General features: G+C 34.1%; 1 protein-coding gene and 1 pseudogene across 2 annotated transcripts in view; both read left to right on the forward strand.

The window, feature by feature from the left end:
- Window positions 1-24,032, forward strand: part of ZNF385D (zinc finger protein 385D) — a 1,020,336-nt gene that overhangs the window by 444,028 nt on the left and 552,276 nt on the right. The gene's annotated exons all lie outside the window — the stretch shown is intronic.
- LOC127564736 (eukaryotic peptide chain release factor subunit 1-like) lies at window positions 16,746-18,075 on the forward strand (annotated as a pseudogene).

Below are 24,032 nucleotides of genomic sequence, written 5' to 3' on the forward strand. Positions count from 1 at the left end.
TAATATGTACCTAGCATTAACAAAGTAAATAGAAAGCAATTTTGAATATGACTATATACCTTACTCATTTTAATGAATTAAATTCATTTTATATTTATCAAACTCTATGGTTTCCTTTTTGTAGGATATAAACTTCTTGAGAGCAGGAGAGATTTCATTATTTTTTAAAAAAATAAATATATCCCTAAACCTTGCATAATATCTGCCACATTAATGAAAGAACTTAGTCCATGCTTGTTAATTGAATTGATTAAGAGTGATTGCAAAATACAAGTCTGAACAATGGAGCATTCTTTCATTGAAATGGACCAGTTAAATGTGAAGGCTCTGCAAGGCACTGCGTAGCAGCAATACATGTGTAAGTAGGGAAGCAGTTTTCTACTGACCATGGGAGAAGAAAGAAATAATTGTTGGGACCATGACTGACTTTATCAAAAAGATAAACATGTCTTGGTTTGGAGACAGGTCAGGTTCTCTGCTTTCAAGTGGGTTCTTCTGAGGGAATTCTGAGAGTTTGACAATGGTTAATATTCCCCCACTGAATCCCAGGCCATCGTTAATCATCTTGACCTATGTCTTGCCACTGGAACCCATGACTGTAGAGGAATATGTGGGGCTGATGACTTTATGCAGCTCTGACTCAGTTAAATTCACTTCACTTGCAAGTCAAGATATCATACTCCTGATGTTATTGGTCCTTTCCAGTAATGAAGTTTGAACAAACAAAACCCAGATTATAAATGCTAAAGTCCTACGGGTGTAGTAACTGGACAGAGGTTTTCTGTGAATACCTATTCATGAAAAGTGTAATATCTGCTACTGTGAGGTCTATAGCTTTTAAGGGGATTTCTTTTTTCTTTCTTTTTTCTTCTGAGGCAATTAGAGTTAAGTAGCTTGCCCAGGGTCACACAGCTAGGAAGTGTTAAGTGTCTTAGTGTAAGACTTGACTGAGAATTCACTAAGTGAACTCAGGTCCTCCTGACTTCAGGGCTAGTGCTGTATCCGTTGCCCCACCTAAGTGCTCCAAGGGATTTCTTTTAAAGGAAATTGGTTGTTTAGTTATAGATGACCCTTCCCCATCCCACCCCACCCCCCACACACAACTCAAGACAATTATCTACTGTGCCTTATCATGTAGGAAGAAGAGATCAGAGACTGGAAAAACTTGATCTTTGTTTTCATAAAAAAATAAATAAATAAATCCTCATATTGTTTGTTAGTTGCCTCTTTTTATTTGAGTCCTTCTCTTTCTCTTTGGATTGGTGATTTAGGTGAATCAGTTCATTAATCAACTCTGTGTACCTAGGCAGAGGGAGACCTCAGCATTGACCACTTCAGATTAATGGTATTTGTTAAAGATATAATTTTAATTCCCTACCAAATTAAAAAGAAAACTAAAACTTTGGCTTTACATGACAGTTGTTTATATATATATAAACTCTTAGAAGAGCTGAAAAGAAAGGAGAAATGTTAGGAGATCTTGGATTAAGCTCACTGCTCACTGATTCTGTGTAACTGCACAAGTTCATTCTTGTATATGAGTGAAAATTTCCAGTATTATTGAAGGTTACTGAACTGGTTGAGGGATCAAACTAAAATGATCACATAATTCTTTTTCATTCCCCTCCCTCAAATTCCCATACTCCTCTGTTTTAGAATGCAAATATTATCAAAAAATGTTCAAAGGAAGATTGCATGATATAGTGTGAAGTATAGCAGAGATAAAAGTTTTGTTTTAAAAGTCAAAGGATCTGAGATCCAATCCCAGCTCTTAGAGCTGACATATTTCTGACCTTGGGCAGGTGTCCTTTCTTGTCTAAGACTCAGTTTCCTCATCTATAACAAGAGCCAGAATAAGTGATCAAATAATATCTGTCTCCTTTTCCAAACTGTAATCCTCTTACTATGAGCCAAATAATAGCAAATGCATCCAGAAATTATCCATTAGCTAATGAAGAAAGTTGAAATCCAGAGTGTTTTGGCATGGTAGCAAGGTATTGGCAGTCTTCTCTCAGGGATATTGGGTTCTTTTGCAAACTTTGGAAATAACCTTGAAGCTAATGAGTGGCTAAGTCTGGGCCAGGAGATAAAGGCATTGATTAATTTCTTAAGATCCCTTCTAGCAAGAAGTTTCTTAAGTGTAATCATTTACCCTATTTTTTTTTTTGAAAAGATAAAGCTGACTTAGTTACTACATGCTATAGCAATAGTAAATAAGAACAAAAAGAAAAAGGTAAAAGGGAATTTTGCCTGAAGAAGTGTGTGTATGTATGGCGAAGGTATTTGTGAGGGTTTAGTAATATAAGGATTAAAGAAAGCTGGATTGCCAAAGAAGTTCATTATTATCATAAATCCTCATGCAATGAGTTTAATTTTTCAAATTCAATTCTATTCTAGTGAAAGTGCTTAAAATAATAATTACTATCATTTACAAATGTTAGCAATTTACATTTAGCAAATGTTTTCCATATTCTGTTTCACTGGATCATTTTTTTAAAACCTCTAGGTTGTTCTTGTTTCTTGGCAAAGACGCTGAAGTGGTTTTCCATTTCCTTCTCCAGATCATTTTATAGAAGAGGAAACTGAGGCAAAATGATTGATTGACTTGCCCAAGATTACAAAGCTAGCAAATGTCTAAAGCCACACGGATTCAGATCTTCCTAATTACAAGCCCAGTGATCTCTCCCCTGAACTACCTAGCTACTCTAAAAATTAAGAGGTAACTGCTATAATAGTCCCATTTGACAGAGGAGGACAGTGAGTCTAAAAGTGATTAAGTAAATTGCCCAGCATCACACATCTAATAATTTGAGAGAAAACCAGGTGTTGATATCAAGTTCAATATTCCTGAGTCCCAGTTCAATATTTCATTGTCCATACCATTTAGCTTCACAAGATGTCAATATGAATCCTTCCCCTAAAGTCTCCAGTTTGGGAAATGGAAACTTTATTTTCACTGAATTCAGGAGAGCATTGAGATTTACTTCAGTAATAAGTATAGACATGTCAAGAATCAAATTTTCCTCTGTAGCAATTATCAATTAGCTTATGTCTCTGATTTTCTGATTTTGGTAACAAGAACCAATAAGATATAATTTCATTATATAACTACCATTAATATGTTTTATTCCTTCCCAATAGGATATTTACTTCTTGAAATCATTTTTTGCTTTTCATCTTCAGTGCCTTGCACATAGAAGGTACTTTAGAAATGTTTATTGGATTAGATAGATTACCCAGATCCCAAATTTGGCACTTTCCCTTTTCCTGTACACTTATGTATATAATTTTAGGCATTAAAAAGGAAACATGATTTTGAGATAGATTTTAATTCAGAGATTTCACCGAATTCTCTGAAGAATCCATGACATAAGAGTTTAAGAATAACTGCTCTAGAGTATCTCTATATGGGTTTGAATGGGGAGAGATTTGACAAATGCACCTCTTCCAGCAGAATGTTGCTAATCTGGATGTGAGGTGTTGAGGGCCTGCAATAGTCAGAGGGCAGTGTCAGAGAGGAGAATGGGAGGATATGTAAGTGACGTTGCAAATATAAATTCAACAAACTGACAAAAGATTGGATTTGGGAAGTGAGAGAGAGTAAGGAATTCAGGCTAACTTCTAGTTTGTGAGCCTGAAGAAGTGGAAGGTGGGTGTTAATTTTCTATTTGCATTGCTCTACTATTCTTTGCAAAGAGAATTTATAATAGGTTCTTTGTTGTCAAATGATAAAATATTGATAATTCATAAGAAATTAAAGAAACTGAACAGTTTACAGTGAAATAATTGACATGATGTGCATCTCCACAAACCTATTTTTTGGTGAAATTTGACTGTGACCTCAGCAAAACAACAAAGCTTTGTTATCTTTCTCAGTAAACTCTGTCCATTAATACTTAAAGGTTACAGTACAATTTGTGTTGCTGAGAACAGAGAGTAGTCTTTGCTCTTTTTGCCATGATTATGTTACATGGTATAAAAATGTTCTCAAAACCAAGGGGAATCTAATCAGTTTGGAACCAAATGTGATAATGGCCTGTGCATGACATGGTTGCTCTGTTTATAAGAAATTATCTCTCTTCACTTGCTTTTCAGTTTCTAGGTATACAGAGCTGATTTTTTTTTTCTGTCATACTTTAAAACCAAAATCAGGATTCCTTCCTACTTTAAATTTCCTATGCAGGTGTCATCAGCATAGATTGTGTAGGAATTGACCCTTTTTCCAGTCTTCTATTCCAATATTTAAAATGCAACCCCTCCCCAATGGTATGGGAAAATAAATCACTGGGTCACAGGAATTTCCTCCATTTCTTATAGAAATTTATTAGTATTGACATCAGGCTAGAATAGTAAGTAGAGGAAGGTTTATTGCCTTTTCCTTCACCCCTCACTTAGTCTGCTGTGACATAGCTTCCATCTTTGTAGTGTCAAACTCGGGATATCATCACTTATCTGAATAATCCCATGGAAGTAGGTATTGCTAAAATTTTATTTTCTCATAAATCACCCAATTGCACATGGAAATTAACAGCCAACCCCAGATGGGTATGGCTCAATTGGTTGCTCACTGCAGTCTTCTGGAATGGTTTTATTTCACACTTCTTATCTCACCACCTGTGGGGAAGTCTGTTTCGCAGCTCTTTCTTTGGGAAATTTGATGAAAACTTGCCGGCATTATGAATATTTGTTTTCAGTCAGGTAATGGTCTTTTCTTTCCCTATGTTCTTCCCAGATTTCCTGGGAATAGTGTGGAAATCACATAATCCAAGAGTTGAAAAGGGCTATGGCACACTTGGATTAAATCGCTAGTACAAGCATTATCTCCCTACAAATGACAAAACATTATGAAAGATTAAGCTTCTTACTCAAGGTCACATAGCTATTAGGTGGTATAGTGAAATATTAGTAGTGACAAGTGATTAAAATTCCACATCCAGCACAATAACTGCTGCGTGATGATGGACATTTTGCATAACCTCTCAAAGCCTCAGTTTCCTTATCTGTAAGTAACACATTCAATGGCATTGAGAATTACTGAGGGTAGAAAGTCTTTTATAAATATAAATTACTATGGTCTTTGACTTCCAGTTCTATGCATTTATGGATAGAATATAGAATTTTAGAATGAGAATCAGTTCTCCTTAATTACAATAGAAAAGCTGTCTCAAATTGCAAAAGAAGATAACAATTGCAAATAGTTTAAGAGGAATCATGTGAAGTTTTTCATTTAAGTCAGTGAAAAAAATTATAAAGAAAAAAATAAAAGGAGGAAAAGAAATCTACTGTTGGGGTTAAGGACTTCTGCCTTTTGATAATCCCTAGAAGGACAGAAAGGGATCCACTTTGCTATTCCCAACCCAATATTGCTATAGGTTACTCATGTCTGCAACTAAGAGTATCCAGTAGAGGTTCTCATTTGAATTTCAGTGTAAATAAATGAGCAATTATAACATTAATCTAGCAGGACAAGTCACTGACAATGCTTGCTAGAGTATATCTCATCAGCGGTTTTAAAGAGTGTTGCATTTTTAATTCAACTTTCTGGCAGTGATTTATGCAAGAAATAGCATATGGCCAAGGATAGACGGAAGAAGTATGCCTCAATGTGGCCATCACCTGCTTGCCTGAAGTTAAAATTAAGAGGTTAAAAGGAAGTAGAATGCCTTTATTGGCTCTGTATTGTAACAGCTAAAATTTTTCTTCCATCACAACCATCAATGTCCATTCCAGCTCTAAGTTGATGTTGTTTACTGAAAATTACTATTTAGTATATGTTTTAATTATTGGGAAAACTATTGATTTCCCATCTTACCTGACCAAAGAAATGGATCTATTGATTGTTAATGGTCAAGAAATTTCAAACCAAATTATGTAAAATGGACTCAATGATGTAAGCAATTTCATGATGTGACCAGTTCATACTTCCTGAGATATTGTAAATCTCTGACATAAAGATATGAGTAGGAACTTTTAAATAATTATACATAAGATATATAAGATATTTGTTTGATAGAATAATGTTATTTGTGTTTTCCATTGTTGGTATTGGTTATAATGTTTAAAGTAGGAACTTATATACTTATTCCTGTGCACTGGACTTAGAATCAAAGAGCTGAAGTTTAAATTCCAGCCATTCTACTTAATTCTTCTGTGGACTTGAGTCACTTAATTTTTCTGGGCCTTGATTTCTTCATATGTAAAATAAAGGGTTTGGACTAGATAGTATTTGTGATACCTTATCAATTCTGTAACATACAAGAAACTAGAAACTGAGTGGATGCCCATCAGTTGGAGAATGGCTGAATAAGTTATGTATATGAATGTTAAGGAATATTATTATTCTATAAGAAATGATCAGCAGGATGATTTTAGAGAGCCTGGAGAGATATACATGAACTGAGTGAAATGAGCAGAACCAGGAGATCATTGTACATGGCAACATCAATATTATATGACGATCAATTCTGATAAATGTGACTCTTTCCAACAATGACATGATAGATGCCAGTCCCAGTGATCTTATGATGAAGAAAGCCATCTACATCCAGAGAGAAGACTGTGGGAACTGAATGTGAATCACAACAAAACTTTGTCACTCTTTTTGTTGTTGTTTGCTTGTATTGTGTTTTCTTATTCACTATCTTTTTTTTTTAATCTGATTTCTCTTGTGCAACAAGAGAATTGCATAAATATGCTTATACATATTGGATTTAACATATATTGTAACATGTTTAACATGTATTGAATTGCTTGCCATCTAGTGGAGGGGGTGGGAGAAGGAGGAGAAAATCTGAAACACAAGTCTATGTAAGGGTCAATGTTGTTAAATTATCCATGCATGTTTTGAAATTAAAAAGCTTCATAATTAAAAAAAAATTCTGTGACTAGAAATAGGTAAGGAAATTAGTTTTAAAAAAGAAAAGAATAGAAAATCTTTTGAGGATCTAAAACTGAAAAAACAATTTCAAAATCATCCAGTCCAAATCAAGAAAGGAGGAGGAGGAAGGGGAAGAAAAGAAGCAAGAGGAAGAGAAGGAAGAGAAGGAAAAAAAAAAGAAGTGAAAGTGGAAGAGGAAGGAGGAGAAAGAAGAGAAAGAGGAGAAGGAAAATAGGAGAAAAGAGAAGAGAAAGGAGAAGGGAAAAGAAAAGGGTAAAAGGAAGAGGAAGAAAGAGAAGAAGGAGAAAGAGAAAAAGAAAGAGAAGAGGAAGGAGAAGAAAAGGAGAAGGAAAACAAAGAGGAAGAAGAAAAGGAGAGAAGGAGGAGGAGGAGGACAGTAGCAACAAGGAAGAAGAAGAGAGAATGAAAAGAAAAACCGAAAAAGAAAAGTTTTAGTGATACCTTTTCTGTTTACATCCAAATCATTTCTGAAAATGCCCCTCCTCTTCTTCCTCATTCATTAATTTAGGCATCTCTTAAAAGAGCAAAAACAATTGTACAAAAACACCTGAGAAAGTAATCATGAGTGATGGTGCATACAAAATTCTATGCACATAAGATCTTTCCTCTTTAGACACAGGAGGGAGATACGTTTCAGAATCTATTAAGATATTCTCATTTGTCTTGGACATTTAATTTCCCACTGGGCTGCACTCACTTCTAATTTCTTTGACTTCTCTGGTAGTACTCATTTTAATTTTATTTGACTTGTCCTCCATGACTTCGTAAATTCATCACTGAGAAATCTCATCATCTTGCAAGTTCTAAACAGCCTTCATATATTCACCTCATCAGCACCTTCTGCTCTATTATTGGAGGGACAATCAATGAACTTCTAAACCTCCATTTAAGAAGGAAACGCCAGAGAGACATTCTCACCCATCTCATTTCCCATCTGGCTAAACTCACATGTGACTTCTTGATGTCTCTTCCATGCCCTCCACTACCATTCCTGCACCAGATACCATTCCTCTCCTCTGCCCCACTTCTCAGCTTTCATTTGTACATTGTTTTCATTATTCAATTATAAGCTTCTTAAGGAAAGAAACAATCTTTTGTGTTATTCAGATCCCCAGAGTTTAGCAGTGTCTCATTTAGTAGGTACTTAATAAATGTTTGTTGACTATTGACTTTTCTGGGAGCATGGTTGGTTTTTCCCAGCTGTTCAGACTTTACTTATCTTTTCATTTTAATTTTTGTGTATGTTATTCTTCTGGCTCTGTTTATTTCACCTGGCTATGATATTCTACTTTCTAATTTTATAGAGATAAGGAAACTGAATTCCAGGCAAATAAAGTAATATGTCCTCTGATTCCAAATGCAGTTTTTTTTCCCCTTTCCACTATAATTTTGAAAATGGAAAAATGTTTAATAGGATTACCTTTTCATTATTAAAAAAGGAGCACTTTACATTTCAGCCATTGTCCAATGACGTAAAGTTCATCTTCTGCTTGGACAATCTTCTTTAATTTTCACATCTCTTCTCAAGTCCTTGGTAAGAAGGATGTGATATGTCAAGTTGTATGAACTACAGTTTCAAAGGCACAAAATAGGAAAAGTGCCAAAGAAAGAACAGTTCTCTTTCTTAGCAACATTCGACTTGATCATTCACATTCATTTCATCTGTTTGCTCTGTTTCAGTGTGAAGACCACAGCTTAGGGATGATACATGCCCTCAAAGAGACAGATGGATGCACATTCCACAGAGTTGCAATCTTTGGGTACCATCTGGTTAACACAGATAAACAGAATAGAAGGAGTGTTTGCTGTTGCATGGTCTTGTAATTTGTCAAAGAGAGTATTATCTTTTCAAGAAAGAATCCCTATTTTGGAAGTAATCTGAAGCCTTATGGCCCTCCCTAGATTAACAAATCCTTTACAGACTGTTATCCACTTATCCATGTCATAACATCTATGTTTTGACTTTTAGCCCATGGGTCCGTAAAAACATAAAGTGATAATCACACCTTGTTTCAAAGGCAAATTAAGAAAAAAAAGATAGTAATCACAGCATTCCTATCTATGAACAGGTAGGGCATCTTTATAGACTCAGGCTTTTCCCCAGAGGTTCAAGATGGATTGTCGCACCTGAGGACCCATCTTATGCTAGAATTCTATGGGATCTGTCCTTACTCCAAATGCTTTCAGGTTAGGTCTGGGTTTTACTAATTGGTATTCTGACCTAGGGAGGAGATCTTGCTTATTTATTATTTAGTTCAGAGTCCTTGAGATATCACTCAGTTTATAAGAATCACCCTTAGGGAAGGGCATTCCAGTAATCATAGGACTAGGACTAGAAGCAAATTCATAGCACGTTTAGACCAACCCTCTTATTTTATAGTTACATTTAAAAAAAAAAATAGATTGAGCAGGGTAAATTGTGTTGTCCGTGGTCATCTAAGAAGGAATCATTCTTTAAATGTTTATTAAGCAGAGAGGTCATGTACGACTAAACCTAATATCTCTGAAGTATTTTAAAATTACAGAAAGGAATTTATACATTTTATATTTTCTCAGGATCTTCAAATAACCGTCCTATGAGATAAGGTAGATATTACTGTCTTTATTTTAACAGTATGGGAAGTTGTGGTCAAAGTATATAAAGTAAGCTTTTTTTTTTTCAAAGTCACATAGCTGATAAGTAATAGGACAAGAACCCAAGCCCAATTCTTCAATAGAAATCCAGGTTCTATGCTTTTCCAGAATACTGCAGTTCCCTTGAGGGGAGAATAGAACTCATTTGGAAACTACCTGAGCTCAGGAATTTATAATCTAGCAGAGGAGATAAGACATTTATGGGGGGAAAAAAAGAGTATGATAAACAAAAGAGTTACAATGAAATACTATGAGAGTTCAAAGGAGTGGGAAATTGCTTTTATCCTGAGAAGGAAAGCTTTTTTTGGAGGACATTTATTTTAGGCCTTGAAGAATGGGGAGGTTTTCAATGGTTACAGATTAGAGAAGCGGTATTGAAGATGTTGGGAACAGTATGAGCAAAAGCATTGAAGCAGGAAAGCATAGAAAGTAGACAGGGAAGGATGAGTGGATTAGTTTAACTGAAGTGTAGAATATATGCAAGAAACTCGAGGGCTAACTGAATTATTTCTCATAAAACCTGCCCAGGTTTGTTTTGAACTATCTGGAGACCAATGTGATTCTCTAAGTTGCATATAAGAGCCATGGTATGCATAAAAAGGGACATCCTAATTAAACTCCTTGAAAAGTTTAAATTAAAATTAAAAAGAAAGCCGGTCAGTTATGATGGCGTTAGATTTTTAGATGATATTTAATGACTGATAGGTATGCATTTGGATCTTATTAGGTTGGTCTAGGATTTTTGAGCAGAGAAGTGAATGAATAGAATTCTGCAATAGGAAGATTAGACTGAAATCAATGTATGGAAAGGATTGAAAGAGATCATAGGATTTCAAATGAGAAGAGACTCTGGAGAAAAAGCAGGAGTGGTAAGATCAGTTAAAAGATATTGCAATAGGCAGGCAAGGCAAATAATCATATAAATTATTATGGATGCAGTGTGAATGAAAAATCATAACTCTCTGTGTATATATGTATATATGTGTATGTGTACATGTCTATACACATACATATGTATTTCTTAGCATATACAATTTTATTAAAGATTTATTTCTCCAAGTTAATTGTATTTAGCCAGGAAATTGATAGAACCTAATTGTCAATGGACAAGATATATTGTTGGGGACTCATGAAGCTTGGAATTAAAAGAAAAAATATACCCACTTTCATCTTTCACATAGAAAGCTACAATCCTGTTGGAAGAAATGTAGGCAATTCTGGGTAATCAGTCTGCTAATGTAAGCAGAAGTTGGGGCAATAGTAGTAAAGTAGTTAAAGAAAATGCAATATTTTGCAAAATTGCAATAAATATTAGGAATATTTATAAGTAAAAGAAGAACTAGTATAAAGGCTAGGTTTGAATGGTTCATTCACTGATGGTCATATATCTGACAATTTTATTGACTAGTAATTGTTATTGATCAACAAATAATCATTAAATATCTGCTATGTGCCAGACACTAGAGCTAAGAAAAGAAATGTGAAATAATTCCTATCTTTAAGGAATTTATATTTGCTTTGGGATATTATATGTATAGATGTATAAGTATATACAAAAGTAAATACATGCATAATTTGTGCCTTAGTCATGCAGGGAATAGAGTACAAGACCAGGAGTCAGGAAGACCTGACTTCAAAGCCAGTCTTGGAATTTGCTGTATGATCCTGGGCAAGTCACATCACTCTCTTCGCCTCAGTTTCCTCATCTATAAAGTGAACTGGAGAAGGAAATGGCAAACTATTCTAGAATCTTTGCCAAGAAAACTCATATGGGGTCATGAAAACTTGGACATGACTGAACAAGAACAAAATAATATATGCTTATAAACAAAATATACATGTGGAGTAGTATGACATAGTGAATAGAGAAATGGCTTCTGGATCAGGAAGACCTAGATTCAACTCTTATCTCTAATCCATACAGTTTATGTGAAAAGGTCAAATGACCTCTGCTCAGTTCCCTGGATAACTATCTAAGTTAACAAACCCCAGCAAAAATGACTCCTTGCATTAGTAGATGGAGTTTTTCAACTTAGAGTTTCTTTAGTAAACAAAGCCCCTCTATTCCTATACAAAATAAAAACAAGGTAAGTTTTCCTCCTCCTCTAGGGAAAATGAACAAATAGCAGGGAAGAATAAGGAAAAAGCTTTATATGAAATTATTTTTGCTTGAACTAAGTTTAAAGGAAAGTAAAGCTCTTATTGTATTCCAGGTCTAAAACCTGTTCCAGAATTATTTGATCAAAGTTGACCCTGATTTAATCCAATTAATTGATACTAGATATGAACATATTGCCTAGTTCCATATATATCTTGACAGTTATCTGTAAATATTCTGCTATTAGCAAAGATTTGGATCCAGATCCATGATAAATGTGTGTTGAATTACTGAATGTTGATTAAATCAACAAAATACCATGATCACCTGATTGTCTACTTTTTGATCATAAGCTCGATGAATAATTCCCTTGACTTTCTTTGGGGACAGAAGATTATCTTAAAGGTACAAAATCTATAAAATGCTATTTATTATCCTACATTAATCCTTAGATGATATCATTTCTTTGTATACATTACACATGTATTTCATTATGTATCATATACATCCACAATCTGTTTGCATCTTTGCATATGTGATTATAACATAAATCACAAATTCACTTGTAACAGAGTTTGATGTAGAGCTACAATAGAACTCTCTGACCCACTACAGGGAAGAAAAAAAAAAAAAACAACCACCTACAAATTAAAGAGAAAACTTAATTTACTTTTTTTTTTAAAAGCAAGGACATAAAATGTTAAAGTCAATTATTAAATTCAAAGCAGGAACTTAAAAACTTTAGTAAATTCAACAAAGGTCATGACAGAACCTTACTGATTTTGCCTTGAGGCTATCACAGGAAGTACACAGCAAAGAATGAAATTAATGTGATATTTAAAATAACCTATAAACAGAACATAGGTAGGAAAATTGTGAGAACAAGGACATTTTAAAAACAAATACTCCAACAAAGTAATTTAATTTTGTACTGTGATCAGTTTCAGCAGTAGACTGCCCAGTCTAGTAAACAGTGAATACAATACTGGGTTTGAGGTAAGTTTAAGGCCTTTTTCTGATACTAGTTTGTAATCCTTTGTGAGTCATTTACCTCTGAGTGCCTTAGGTAGCTTCTTCAATCAAAAGATAGCCTGGTGGTAATTTTACTTTTCAAGGACTTTAAAATCTTCCCTGACCCACCTCTCTGGCCTTCCTGTACATTGTTCCCTTCTCTTCTCATTTTGCAGTCTTGCCCTATCAGTCTTGGTATTGGCAAAGCATGATGTTCCATCTCCATGTTCAATGCCTTTGTCCTGTGTCTATCCAAGATCTGGAATACATTTGTTCTTCTCATCCACCTCAAAGAATCCCTTCTTTTAAGATACAATTTCTTTATCTTTCCTGATCATCCCAGTTACTGATTTTCTTTCTTCCCAATATTAGAATTTTCTCTTTACATACTTATTATATTTTCTCTTTACATATTTATTATAAATATATCTGTTGTCTTTCTCTTAGAAGGTAAGCTTCTTAAGGACAAAGGCTATTCTCTTTTTGTCTTTCTATCATTTAAGTTTAGCATAGTACCTGGCACAGAATAGGCACTTGAGAAATGCTTTTGATAGATTGATCCATTGGTTGGTCTGCAGCAGCTCTAAATCTGACAGTAGTGATAAAATTATTTGGAGATGTACTATCACCCTCTACTGTCTTAAGTAGACAAATATTTTTTTTTCTGAAACCCCTGGTCATTTATGAAATTTATTTTGGATTTTGTCTGATATTTTAAAGGAAAGAATAATAATTTGTGACCTTTCAAACTACCAAGTTGCAATTAGGTGTAGAATCAATAGGAAGCAGTGAGGTGCAGAGGAAACATAACTATCCCTGGAGCTGGAAAGGACCAGGGTTCAACTTCTGTCTTTATATGTGCTATCTGGTTGATTTTGGACAATTCAATTAGCAATTTCATCATCTCCCATAATTTATTTATTACATATAACAAAGGGTCTCCAGATGAAGAGGAAACTGGGTGGTTCATAGATTAAAGCATTAGACATAGAGTCAGGAAAACCTGAATTTGAATACTGACTCAGATTCTTGCTAGCTCATTGACCGTGGACAAGCCACTAAACCTGTGTTTACCTCAAATTCCTCATCTATAAAAGAGATATAATAACATCCCCTACCTCCTAGAGTTGTGAGGATTAAATAAGATATTTGTAAAGTGCTCATCCCAAGGCCTGGAACATCATAAATTCTTGTTTTCTTCTCTCCTTCCTTCCTATTTATCCAGTCCTAACCTCTCTCCTGACCTTCTGTGTCATATCTCCACCTATTCCCCATCTTGAACTCTACATCTTGGAGATATTTTAAATACAATCTGTCTAAAACTGAAATCATAATCCTTTCTCCTAAACCCTTCTTTTCCCCATACTTCACATCAAGGACATCATCAACATCTCAGTTACCCAGATTTCCATCCTATGTCATCCACAACTCCTCACTATATCCACTTTCTTACAAAATCTTTTAAAAATCCACCTTTGCCACATCTCTGATGTGATCTCTTCTCCCCACTGATGATGCAATTGCCCTTAAAGTATGTCACAATTATCTCGCAACCAGAATATTAGATTAATTTTCTCATTTGTCCCTCCCTTAATCTCTCCTTGTGCTAATCCTTTGTTCATTTGTTTGTCAAAGTTACCTACCCTGATCCTATTGACTTAAGTCTTGCACAGGAAACACCATCCTGAAACCTAATCCATAGGGATGTTGATAATTTTTGTGAACTAATTTTTTAAATGATTAACAAATTTAAAACAAATAGTAACCTTTCCATTTTAGTGATTCTGAATCTCCTGGAGCACCCCAATGGCTATTCCCTTTTTTCCAATCCATCTCAATCAAATATCCAACAGTCACACTCTAAAATTACCTATTTCTTCCACTGTTTTCTCTTGAGTGTTTGTTCCCTAAATAACAACATTGCTTTCATCTTAAATCTTTTTTCTTTCCTACTTTTTCCATTCCTTATCTTTCATGGAGATACATAGCTTTCCTAATCACATTGTTTCAGCACTGGTTCCATTTTTATTTATTCCCCTTGACTCACCACTTGAGGTAAAGAGATTGGAATATTTCTTGTTCCTTATGGCCACCTCCAAGTTCACCTTTCCCAACTATCATTAGTATTCTACTCCTTTATAATTCATTCAATCTATTTCTATTAACCAATCCAGATTCGGACACTTGCTGTCTACTGACTAGGACAACACCCTTCTTTCCTTCATGAGTTTTGTAACAGACGCATAGTGTTTTGTTTTGTTTTTTCCTTTCCACATTCTGTCCTCAAAACAGGAGACTTAAGCATACATATATAGAATCCCCTCACCTCCCAAATGAACAATTTATACATTTCATAAGGCATATTCCTCCATTCCACTTTAGCTACATCCAGACTTTCAATCACCTAAAATTCAATATTTTCACATTTGTGACTTCTGACATTCCCTCACCTGATTACAATCTGTTGTCTTTTCACTTTCCCCACTACATTGGTGATTCTCAGATTTACTTATCCAGCTGGAAACTCTCTTTTTTACCCAGAGTATCTCACTTCCAAGTCCCTGATGGACATTTTAAACTATATATCTCATACACATCTTTAACTCATCATTTCCAAAACTGACCTCATTCCTTTTGCTCTGCAACCCTCCCTAGTTTTTAATGTCTTTATGAAGAAAATACCTTCCCTCCAGTCTTATAAACAAGGTGCCATCATGATCTAGTTATTACCCCTTCCTTGCAACCTTCTCCAAGATATTACCAACTCCTCTTGATTTTATCTTTACAACATTTCCCATATGAGTCCTATTCTTTATTCTGACACTGTCACCACCCTGCTACAGTCCCTCTTCACCTCATGACTGAATGATTGCAGGAATGTGTTTCTTTTTCTCCCTGACTCCAATGTATATTTGACCCTCTGCAGTTAATACTTCACTCAGTTTTCAATATCATCCTCCTAAAACACAGATTTGACAATATTATTCTTAATGCTGTAAATTCTAGTAACTCCTTATCACTTATGTGATCAAACAAAAAATCCTTTTTGCCCTTTAAAGTCCTCTGTGATCTTGTCTTTTTTCTCCATTTTTAGGCTTTTCATACTTTATTTTCTTTTATTTACTCTCTGATCCACTGACATACCTTTCTTTTTTTTCCTTACATAAGAGATTTTATCTTGTGACTCCAGATATTTTCATTGACTGCCTCTCGTGTTCTCTTCCATCCCTTACCATATATATACTATATATAATATATAATATTATAAAATAACAAATTAATAATAAAGAAATAAATAATAAAATAAGACCTGTAGCAAGAAACCGTTCCTATCTTTCCTCAATGGTAGTACCTTCCCTCTGGGACTACCTCCATGCTATCTTCTACATACGTAGTTGTTTGTATGTTGATTCTACTTCTAGAAAGAGAGCTCCTTGAGGCTGGTATTAATTTTGTCTTTCTTTATATCCTCAGTGCTTAGCAGAGTGATTAGTGTATAGTAAGTGCTAAATAAATGTTTGATAACTTGACTGGGCAGCTCCTTGGCCCAGTGGATATAGTGCTGGGCCTGGAGTCAAGAAGACTCCTCTTCCTGAATTCAAATCTACCTATGTGACTCTGGGCATGTTGTTTAACCTTGTTGACCTCAGTTTCCTTATCTTTAAAATGAGATGGAGAAGGACATGACAAATCACTTTAGTATCTTTGCCAAGAAAATCCCAAGTAGGAGCACAAAAAGTTAGATTTGACTGAAATTTGGTTAAACAATGCCAAGAGTAGCAAATGACTGAATAACAACAACAAAAATTGAGTAGTCAGGTTCTCTGGTGCTTAGCTTCTTACTCCATAAAGTAACAAGATTGAAATTAGAAGCTTTGAACATTGCTTCCAATTTCACATCTTTGATGCTATTAGACAATTTAGGTTCAAATCACATTTAGATCATCAGTAGCAAGATAACCAGGGGCAATTCACTTAAACTCTCTTTGCCAGAAAACAACACATTTTGTTACCAAGAAAGAGGGTGCTGTGTTCTAAATTAAAGTCCCCACGGCTAAGGAACATTGTCATCTGGTACTCGGCTCTCAGAAAGGATGAGGTAAGATGACTGACAATCTCAACAATGCCAACATGAATATAGAGATCTGGACGTTCAAAAAGTTCATCAGGATCCTGAATGTAGCCCATAGCAATAGCACCATTGGATATTTTGATCATTCCACCAAAAGAACAGATTTCATGAGTGGCAAAAATGTCAGCTGATGAATTTTGAATTGGATCCAATGAAAAATCTCTTTTTTTGCATTCAGTATAAAATCCCAGATCATCTTTCAAGTCTGGGGGTCATTACATCCTTAGACCAAAAATTAAAACTTTATAGCAATAGACCACCGAATGGTCTTGTTTGTTACTTTTGGAACAATTGTGACAGAAGAAGGAAAAGAAAGTCAACATTGACTTTGCACTTTTCAAACCAATCAATATATCATTGTGTCTGTATGATAACAAATTCCATATAGAGGCTCTTATAACTCTACTGTCTGATGAGATAGAAAATTTAGCTTTATTGTGATAGATGGTAGTACTACATTCTTTGGCACTCTAAAGAAACATTAGGTTTCTTGCAAAAATTCACTGTGTATCCAAAAAACATCATTGGGGAGATCAGTCTTTCATTTTGCCTATTTACAAACAGGAAAATGACATGACTGTCTGAGGAAGGTAGCAGAAACTGTTTATTTTTGGTGACAAAGTGAATGTGATTGGTCTCATTTTAGTTGGATCAGCTGGCATCAAAACTGAAGTAAATCAGTTTAACATGTTTGATCAGTGATTTCAAGAGAAAGTTTTAAAATTAGTTGGTATTTCTCTTGGTGGTGAAAATTAATTTAATCAGGCATTTACTGCATCCCCTGAAGTTCTCTCCAATGTGAAATTCATTCAAGAGAAGAAACTAATAATATTATATTTTGATGAAATTCGTCAAGACACTGGGAATTTCTGTTTTGGAGTTGAAGACACTCTAAAGGCTTTGGAATGAGAACTAGAGAGATCCTGATAGTCTATGAAAATCCAGATATAAAGAGATATGCTTTTCATTACCAAGTAACAGAAGATAATATTCTGCATTTTATCCAAGGAGCAGAAGGATAAATCTCATTTTTACAAAGAAAGGAGAGAACAGCAACATGAAATAATAATGAGTATGCAACTGCTGCAATGGTTTGGGGCAAGGATGGAAATTTTTATGGACCAATCATAAGAAGACTCCCAGAGGATGAAAAGGTTTGATGGAATCAGGGGTATATTGCATTATTAAGGTGATATCCAGGAAATGGAATACCAGTGGGGAGAGGATAAGTATTTTGCCTTTGATTACTACTCAGTAATCTTCCTGGGTACAGCAAAATATGCCTTACCATCCCACATCTAATAGAAGTAGCAAATGGGGTGAAAATAGAACAGATCCCTCCCTTATGATTGGAGCATTTCCACAACTTGATCAATGATCACTGGATATTGGTAACAAATTGAAACAAGCAGACAGACAAACAAGCTGACAAGCAACAACAACAACAACAACAACAACAACAAACCTTATAATTTGATTTGGTGTCAGTGCAACAGCAAACTACCAAATTTCATTTTGGACTAATTATTTTTTAAATTTATTTAAAATTTAAATAAAAATTAGAAAAACAAAATATTGCCGTGTATACAGTAGGACATGAGAGGATTTAAAATACACATAATAAATTTCAAGAAAGCCTATATAATGAAAGCTACACACTGTGTTCAGAGCTGTCTAGCTTTTCTTTGCTTCTTTATAGAGTTTCTTTTGTATTCTGCTGGGCACTTTTTACTTTATTCTTCTCCTTTTCCCACCTCCAAGAATGCTACAATTAAGCACAGCTAGCTAGCTAACTATAGATCTATATCTACATTTAGATACTGATAAAGAGATTGATAGCTATAGATAGATACACATACATATATATATATATATATACACACATATACTAATATATTCACATATACATTTATATACATCTACTTAAGTTCGAACAATGCTTGTGTTATCCTCTGTTTCACTGAAGGTGGATAACAAATTCCCTTATAAGTCCAAGTCTTTCCACATTTTTTTCTAAATCCACTAACATCATTTTCTACACCATAGTAATATTCCAATCTTATATTGTCTAGTTATTTTTAATAATCTAAAACAATATTGATTAATATGGCTGATATATAGTGTAGTTTCCATATTTTTCTCTTGGTTTTGGCTTTAACTTTAAGATAATATTTACTATCCCTACTTTTTAAAAAAAAATCAATTTCTGATCTTAATTATTATGTTTGTGTGTGTATTTTATTTCTTATCCCTTCTAACTCCTCTTATTTATTTCTATCCACTACCTTGCCTTCCTATTACTTAAACAGTTACATCCAAAGATCCTTCTCTGCTTCTCTTTCCCCATCTTTTCTCTTTGTTCTCTTGTTTCTATCTATACTTAGAAGATCTTTCCATCCTTCCAAATATATATTGTTACTTTTTTATCCCATTCCCATTGATCTATATACCTGTCTATATTCTCCTTATCCCTTTACCTTCTTTATCCTCTTTACCCTCTCTTTTACCCCTGTATATATGGGGTATTCTTTCTTTAACCCAAAACTAATGTGAGTAAGATTCCCTATAAAAATCCCTCCCTTATCTTACTCCCCATGCTTATTCCTTAGTTTCTCATTTCTTTCTTAATTTAGAAGACTTTTATAGCTTTTAAGATATATGTGTATTTTCCTCTCTTTAATCTGTTCCCAATGAGAATATGGTTCCAAAACTAACAGCCCTCTTTCCCCATCTAATTTTTTGATCTCAATTTCAAGTCTCATTTGCATTATTATTCTTTGTACCTTTCATTATACAGTTTTTTAGAATTACACTATACTTAGCTCTTTTTCAATCTTTCTTTTAAGCTAAGTACTAGTAACAATGTTGAACAAAATTAAACAATGTTAAATATACAGATACAAATAAACACTTCACATATAAAAATAAAGTTTGTCCTTGTAATCAGTCTTTAATGTTTACTTAATATTTATCTTGGATTTTATATGTCAAATTTTCTATTAAGTTTAGATGTGTTTGTAACAAAATCCTGAAAATTAACCAATTCATTGAATATCCTTTTTTTTTTTTTTCATTTAACTTTGCTGGATGTAATAGCTTCAATTGCAATCTTAGATCTTTTACTCCTCAAAATATAATGTTCTAAGACCTAGAGTCTTTTAGTGTAGCTGCTGCTAGGTCTTGTGTTATTCTAATTGTGGCTCTGCTGTATTTTAATTAATTTTATTTGTTCATAATATTTTTCCTTGATCTGGGGGTTTCAGAATTTGACTATGATATTCTGTAGGCTTTCCTCATAGAATTCCTTTCAAGAGACTTTAAGTATATACATTTTTTTCTATTTCTACTTTTTCCTCTTATTCTAATGCTTCAGGGAAGTTTTTTTTTCTTGTATTATTATATCAGGGTTCTTTTTTGATCATAACTTTCAGATAGTCCAATTATTTTTATGTTTTCTCTTCTGATATACTTTTCAGATCAATTATTTTTTTCTTTTGAGATAATTCACATTCTCTTTCACTTTTTTGATTGTTTATATTTTGTTTTATTATTTCTTGTTTTCTTATAACTTTGATAGCTTTCCCTTACTCAATTTTCATTTTAAAGGAGTCATTTTCTTCCTCAAGATTCTGAATCTCTTTTTCCTGTTGGTTGACTTTATTTTCATAATCTCCTTATCTTTTTTGGATTAGTTTTATTTTAAAACCTTCTTCCTTAATCTTTACCAATTGATTTTTTAAAATCTTTTAAAAATTCTTCTATGAATTTTTTTGAACAGGTGAACATTTTTATAATGCTCTTGGAGTAGGGAGGGTTTTTTGGTAGTAGATTATTGATGTAATCACCTCTAGTCCTGAGGTACAAAAGATGGTGCTTTTGTGCTAACCTCCTTCAGTTGTCCCTTCTGGCCTGGATTTGAAAGCAAAACCTCTATTCCCCTGTAAATGCCTACAGCCAATAGCATTCCTGCCCCACTGCTTCTGCACTTATTGCATCTAAGCAGCATAGCTTGGCCTGGTGTTCCTACAGCAGAGATTTCCTCACTCTTCCCTGACTCAGACTCCTGACTCCCAACACAGTCTGTGAGGTCTAAATTCCTATAGCTTAGTCTAAAGCTACCTCCCAACTCAGCTAGGCTCACCACTTGCTGTTTCTGAGGAAATAGCCTGGAGGTATTTACACTTCACTCAGTTTCTTCTGATCTTCTGTGATTGCCCCAGGAGGACCACTGTTCTTCCCCAACTCATGTTTACTTTCATGTCTTTTTTACCCTGAGACACTATTTTGTCTGGTTTGTGGGGAAATTTACAGAGCTTGGAATTTTCTTAGCTATTTCACCATTTTTCCAGAAGCTTTACTCTGGACTCATTTTTTAAAAATCACATTTTTAAATTTTCACTCAATCATAAAACTGGTTGCTATTTTATCATAAAAAAATACTCTTTATATACAGAAGCAAAAAATATTTCAACTGCTGTAACTCTTTATAAGTTAATAAAATAAAATCATATTGTTTTGGTTTTTTTTGTTTGTTTTTTTGTTTTTTTGTTTTTTGGTGAGGCAGTTGAGATTACCTGACTTGCCCAGGAAGTGTTAAGGATCTGAGGTCAAATTTGAACTCATGTCTTCCTGACCTCAGTGGTGCTCTATCCACTGCTCCACCTAGCTGGCTCTTATTTCTTATTTAAATTGGTGAAAATTTCATTTGCCACCTTTGGTGGTGACCCATTTACATGGCATTCTCAACTTGGACCACATAAGAATAAATATATGTGATGAAAAATTGGATCCATTTCTCTCTTGGTCTCTATATAATGTTGGAAGGGTAAGATAACAGAAGCAACATCAACTTCTCCTCCTTAAACCTTCAACCCCCAACAGTCAATTCAGAAGGTACAAGTTTCATTATAGATTCAAATTGACTTAGGATCCATCAGGGTCTTGGACTATTTATTCACACCCATTGTGCAGAGACATTTGTGTCCAAGTTTTAGGAATTCACATTACCATATGTTCTAGAGAATGCCTAAGATCTGCACCTTCTGAACCTTCTACAAATTAGTTTGGGGTAGTAGTTGGCAGGTATTTGTGTTAGGTCTATGAGAAATGAAATATATGTTTTAAATGAAAATTTTAAAAAACTCTCATCCTCAAGTTCCTTAGCTGTGAATTGAGACTAAAAAATAGCAACCAACTTATAGGAATATTGTGCAATAGTATGTATTAAATGCTTTATAAATCTTAAAGTTCTATGAAAATGTCAGTTATTATTGGTAGTGTTATGAGTGTAATAACATGTGTTTTGATGTGGAATTTTAATCATAAACATGCATCTTTCAAAGATTATACCCCAAGCTTATATGCATATATACATATGTAAATATTATATATTCCGAGATTACATTCTTTATAATCCATATATCATAACATTCCTTTTCCTTATCTTTTTTTCCCCTCTTGCTTTTATTTCTGACTTTGTTATTTTATTTTCTCTTTAGTAATAGGATAAAATATCCATCCAGGCTGAATCTACCAAAATGACAATACAGTACAGTACAGTAGAAATTGATGCCTTTCATTATAATCTATTATTTTAAGCCATTTTCATAATTTAAACAATTATGTTTCTTGATTTTTTTGCTAATTAAGTTTTTTTCTTTGGGAACTGTATTTAAATGTAAGAGCTGAATGGGCTTTTATGGATGCAATCTCTCAGTAGGCATACCATCAAATAGATAAAGGTTTATCTATCTAAGATCTCTGTACTTATCTATGATCTATATATCTATCTCTTTTTTCTTTTCTTAAGATTTATTACCTAGAAATAAAAGAAAAAAATAGTTTCAAATCATAATCAGAGAAGACATGGGGAAATCTTCACACATGGAATCCATTAAAATTTTTTAATTACTTAATAACCCTTGAAGTCAATATGATGTTTTAGAGAGATAAAATAGAAGATGTTAAACATACTCTCAAGAAAATTAAAATTAGAAACAAACAGTAGCCAACAGCTATTATGCTTTGATTAGTCAGACAGTTATAATGAACCTGTTCACAGAAATGCTGGAGCTGGTTTCAAAAAGAAAAAATATCAGTGACTTAAGATGTTTCTCCTGTCCTGCTATAGTGCCCGTGTGCAGCTTTTCCTGGGCAAACCCAAATTCCCTTGAGGATTAGAATTATATTAGCTAAATGCCTAACAGCTGTCTCACAAGCATGAGACTAGATCAAGCAAGTGAGCTGCAAATCTGGCCAGGCAGCATGAAAGGCCCCATAATGCAAACTGATTACTTTAGGACTTGCATTAATGTGGTCAGGAATAAAAATAACTCTCCGACAAATCCTCGCCTCATTTTCATGAAGGCTGATGAGAACATTTTAGCAGCTGGATCATGGGGCCGTGTGGAGTCTGGGGAGAATGAGGGCGGTGATCAAAGAGAGTGACTGATGGGGACCCCAGAATGTCTGATCCCCAAGAAGTAAGTGTCTTTTTTTTTTTTTTTTTTTTTTTTTTTTTTTTGTCTCTCAAAAGCCAGGCATTTGCAGCTCCATCCGGAATTTATCAGAAGCACTTCATGGAATACCAATGTTATTTGAATGAAAAATCATGAAACTGAAAACAACAGGCAAATTTACATTTTAATAAAGATAAGGTTTATGATGTGGAGACTTTTCAGAGCAACACAGGCTTATCAAAATGCTTCTCTTATCTCCTTCCTGACCTGCTAGGGAACAGTTTCATTTTTTGCTATTTTGATGTAAAAGACATTGAATGAATAAGAGTATGCCATTTGGATCTTCAGGTTAATGACTTTCTTCTTGAATCAGATTTGGGAGCACGATGGTCAAAATATACAGAATGAGACACATTTTTGTACATGGCCAATATAGAAATCTATTTTACTTAAATATGCATATTTCTAGTGAAAATATTTTTTATCTTCCCCTCGCCTTCCCCCTAAGATTAGAAAGGGATGGAAGGAAGAAAAGCTACATGTCTGATAATAGGAAAAATAAAATAAAATCTAAGGCATATTGTTACCATTTATTTAGAGTAATCAGGTTTGGATAATATAACAGTTCTAGTAGTCAGTGTGGAGAATGGAAAGTACTCTAGACTTGGAATATGAGGACATATGTTACTATTTGGATGGCCTTGAATATATTTCATTTATCACCTGAGCCTCAACTTTATCTTGTGAAAACTGAATCATTGCTATTAATTTCTATTAATTTTTTTGTGAAGAAAGAGAGAT

This window comes from Antechinus flavipes, chromosome 5 (assembly GCF_016432865.1).
Source record: "Antechinus flavipes isolate AdamAnt ecotype Samford, QLD, Australia chromosome 5, AdamAnt_v2, whole genome shotgun sequence".
NCBI lineage: Eukaryota > Metazoa > Chordata > Mammalia > Dasyuromorphia > Dasyuridae > Antechinus > Antechinus flavipes.